The sequence below is a fragment of the Syngnathus scovelli genome, chromosome 19, assembly GCF_024217435.2.
Source record: "Syngnathus scovelli strain Florida chromosome 19, RoL_Ssco_1.2, whole genome shotgun sequence".
In the NCBI taxonomy this organism is placed as follows: Eukaryota; Metazoa; Chordata; class Actinopteri; order Syngnathiformes; family Syngnathidae; genus Syngnathus; species Syngnathus scovelli.
This window is the reverse complement of record NC_090865.1, coordinates 11,452,618-11,457,100: the sequence shown is the minus strand read 5'-3', so window position 1 is coordinate 11,457,100 and position 4,483 is coordinate 11,452,618. Positions and strand designations below refer to the sequence as shown.

At 43.2% G+C, this 4,483-nt stretch overlaps 1 long non-coding RNA gene across 1 annotated transcript; it reads right to left on the bottom strand.

The window, feature by feature from the left end:
* Nucleotides 1-2,294: 2,294 nt before the first annotated feature.
* LOC125987092 (uncharacterized) lies at nucleotides 2,295-3,037 on the bottom strand. The gene is made up of 2 exons (XR_007487880.1): nucleotides 2,576-3,037; nucleotides 2,295-2,376 (listed from the first exon to the last, which is right to left on the bottom strand). It is a non-coding gene; the product is annotated as an uncharacterized lncRNA (long non-coding RNA).
* Nucleotides 3,038-4,483: the final 1,446 nt, after the last annotated feature.

Here is a 4,483-nt window from a genome sequence, read left to right as displayed (position 1 = left end):
GTGGACGCTGGCCCGTCGACGGTGTACAGCGCGTCGTCCTCCGTCAGCCAGATGATGGGTATGAGAGGTCCCGGGTTTCGGCACCAAAATGTTAGAGATTTGCTCACTCCAACTTATTTTGCAAGAACCACACAGGAGACAGGCAAGTTCTTTTAGACACCTGCAGGTGGAGAGTTCACTCGCTACAGGAATGAAGTCTGCCCTCCTTCCTGCACGTGGATATTTATTAAGAGAAACAGAGTGGGGGTATGGGTAGGCTGGCTAAAGCCCTTGTCCTCTAGTCTAAACATGTCAGGGGATGTTTTACGACCTTGAGATAAGGAGGACAAGGTAAGGTATTTATTACCTGTTGCATTCCAACATAATCCTACGATAAAGATAACCTGGAAAACCCTAACAATCCCTCCTCTTGAGCCATGTGACACGCACCATGGCTCAATATTGCTCACCATTTGCATAGGTTCTTTGGTGGGGTAGGTCATTTATAAATGCCATTCTCTAATCTTGCCCCTTTTTTCGTCCATAATTGAATTTCACTCTATGGACTTTGTCGCTGCACATCTTTTCGAATTTCTCATGTGGGCTTGACACTTAACATGCACTAGTGTGGATTAGTTTCAGCTCGCAAACAGATTTCACTCTTTTCCTCTCATTTTTATCTGTCAAAATTGTTTCTGTTCTGCGGTGTAAATTGAATAGACAACAGTCTAGCACATTTCTTTATACTAAAAGTTTAGCCAATCTTCATCAATTTAACAGATACGCACACACATGCACAGCTCTCGCGTACGGAAGGTAGGTCTCAGCAACAATGATTCGTCACAGGCTGGCCATTTCCTGTGGTCGATCATGAGCTGGTCCCTCCCATGCACACGAGGACAGCCCATTCTAATTTTATTTATCTATCTTCTAGAAGCAAGTTGCATTTCTTTACCACTTGATTTGCATATTTTAACTTTAGTGTAACACAATTTGATCTCTAGTCATTTGTAATTTGGGCATACAAACAGCATTGTCATACTTCTTGTATGGACAGGAGCTCTAATAAGAAAGAATTTTAATAACCTGTGAATCACATGTTTTGTTGTCATATGGACATCTGTTAATTCTTTCTTTGTATGAGCATGAACGGTCAAAGAGGAGGAAGCTTGTCATGCTAAAAATTTGGCTTTTCCTCTGCTCCTTCCTCCACCCTTTGATTGGTATTGTTTTGCAAAACGACACTCTCGTGCAAAGTGTCCTCGTCTCCCACAGTTCCAATAGTTGTCTGAATCTGATGGGGGTTTTGATTTGAATGGTGGCTTGCGACGTTGTTGGTATCTAACTCTTCCTCTGCCCCTTTGGGAACTTTGGTAGAAGATCGTTGTATCTTCAGTTAGATCATTATCATCATCTAGATGAAATACATCAGAACTTTTGCCTTTCTCAATCCCTTTGTCAGCGTCTCTGGGCCACTGCATGTTTTTTGTAAACCAAGCAGTGTCCGCTTCCACCAAGTGTTTCCTCGCCCAAATGCCTAAGTCAGGGGGGAAACCAGTGAGGAGCGCAATTTTAAGATGTTACTGATAAGCACTCTCATCTGCATCATTGAATGGGATGACACTATGCACCCAGAATTCTTTTTCATTTTCAAATCTCAATTGAATGGCGGCCTCATCACTTTTCAACTATCTATCTTTTGTCTTTTGGATTTGTTCTCTTCTTTCTTGTGAAGCTTTCAACCACACTGTAGCACTTCTACCACTTCAGCATGTATTGCATACTATTAAGAAATCTACTTGCCATGAACTTCTCATCTCAAAGAAGAGCAGAGCAAGAGATTTACCGTTCTTAGGATCCTCAATGAAGGTTTAAATTGACCTTTCAACAGATTACTAGCCTGTTTTATTGACGTGGATCAACGCTAGAACTGCTTTTTAGTCAATCTATCCTACCAGTCACACACTCAATCACACAAACTCCAGCGCTTCTTTTTTTTTTAGGCCTCGTAGCTCGGACAAACCAAAGCCGTATCTCATAGCTCGGACAAACCAAAGCCGTATCTCATAGCTCGGACAAACCAAAGCCGTATCTCATAGCTTGGACAAACCAAAGCCGTATCTCATAGCGCGGATAAACCAAAGCCGTATCTCATAGCTCGGATAAACCAAAGCCGTATCTCTCGTGCACCTGTGGCTTTTTACGCGTTTCACAACAACACAATCACACAACTTCAGGCCTTTAACTTACTTGTCACCTGGTTCGTTGCACTGCCGGTTCCCGTCAATCCACCTCTGTCACGGGAGACAAGCAAGTTCTTTTAGACACCTGCAGGTGGAGAGTCCATTCGTTGCTGTGCGTGCAGCGATGTTCGAATGGAGGTCTGAAATCTCCCAACTGCAAGGACATATTTATTAAGAGAAAGAGTGGGGGCTGGTGTAGACTGAATAGGAAGCCCAAAACATATCAGGGGGTGTTTTACGACCTTGTGTAGGATGAGACAAGATAGGTTATTTATTATCGGTTGCATTCCAACATAATCATACGATAAGGATAATCTGAAAAACCCTAACACAACTTTAGGGCTTTTACTTACTTGTCCCCTGGTTCGTTGCACTGCCGGAACCGTCAATTCACTGTGGTCAGACGAAGGCAAACCTAAGATGCTGGCCCAGCGAAGAATTTTCTTTCGAGGTCTTTCTTTACCAGGACCTCCTAATGGACGATGGCCTGTCGACAGTGGGTATGTTGAGATCCGGGTCACGGCACCAAAATGTTAGAGCGGTGCTCACTCTAACTTATTTGAAAGAACCACACGGGAGACAATATGCCCTTTTAGCACTTGCAAGTGGAGAAAACGTTTGTCACTGTGCATGCAGCGATGTTCGAACGAAGTCTGATTTAGGCGTCCTGTAAGAGCATATTTATTGAGAGAAGCAGGGTGGGGGTGAGTGGACAGGTTTGGTGAATCCCCGGCCCCTGGTCAAATCAGTTTTACGACGTTGGGGGAAACAGAACAATTTTGATTGCTTCCTCTGCCGCTGGTCAATCAAGCAGAAGATGCAACCACTTTATTTTACTGCGTTGTGAGAAAAGGACAAGTTTGGTTCATCATTATAGTCTACATTCCAACAATCATACGATCAAAATAATCTATCAAGCCTAACACTATTTACATTAATGATGTAGTCAAGTTTGCGGGCAGTTCAAAGATCCACCTTTATGCTGATGACACTATCCTATACTTTGAAGGCCACTCTCTCCATTCTGCAGCATCCTCGTTACAACTTAGTTTCACCTCCGTTGAACAATATTTCCATAATCTCCATCTCCTTCTCAACACTAAGAAAACAAAATGCATCATTTTTGCTCCCACCACTGCCTCTAAAATCTTTTGCACAGATTCCATTGAACTTGAGTTGGTAAATTGTTACAAATATCTTGGCCTATGGTTGGACTCGTCACTCTCCTTCACTACCCACATAAAACACCTACAGTCAAAAGTCAAATCTCGTTTTAGCTTCCTCTATCGCAATAAGGCCTCCTTCACCTGTACAGCTCGATACTCTGCTGGATTCTGTCCATAATTTAGGGAGCGCGTTATCTGCGCCTCACGGCAAAAGCCATTGCCAATCACCTGTTATCCAATTTACTCACTGCGTGCTCGTTTGATTTCTTCAGATTTAGGAAAATGCTAAGACATTGAAGCACAAATTAGACTTACACAGGTTGGTTGAGTTCAATCACAATTCTTGTTCAAAAAGCTCTGTTTTCAGGAAAGTACAATACAGCGCTGGGCCCTTCAAGAGCAGAAAGTCTCCATTCAGAAAAGGCAACGTTCAAGGTTCTTTGGTTAGCTCATATCAGCTGCACATGCCAGTGTGGGCCGAGTTTGATGGGTGACGAGTCTTCGGGGTGGGGCAAGTTCGAAGGAGAGTCTGCTTCCATGGGAGTGGTGCTGGTTATGGGCGATTCGGTGTGTAGGTGGGGGCTGTTGGTGTGTGTGTGGGTGCTGTTGTCTTCCATCCCGTCTTTCGGCCTTGGCGATCATCATTAGCCGAGTCTTTGGGTGGGTCCTTCTGGCACCTGCTGGTTTTATCTCCACGTGACCTTCCTGTGAACATTCTTCTCCAATCTTGGACATACACTATTGTACCTCATTCTTTCAATTTTGTCATCTTGTACGAAATTATGTTAGCTTTTGGCTGTGACATCATTAATCTATTGCTGTTACCTGACTATGTAAAGTTTGTGCTTTTGATACTTCATGTCTTTGCTTACGTCATTATATTCTTAGTTTAATCATGTTTCCAACCGTATCTTTTCTTTGTTAGGCCAAAATATTTCCCTCTGTGCAGAGCGTTCAGTAGTAATCAAAAACTGGCGTCTAGCATTAGTCAAAACATAAGATACAATCAAGTACTGAACGGTCTAGACGACTCTGGCCGTGTCCATGATTTAGAGAAAAAACATCAGGCATGCATTACACAGTTCCTTAAGGGTC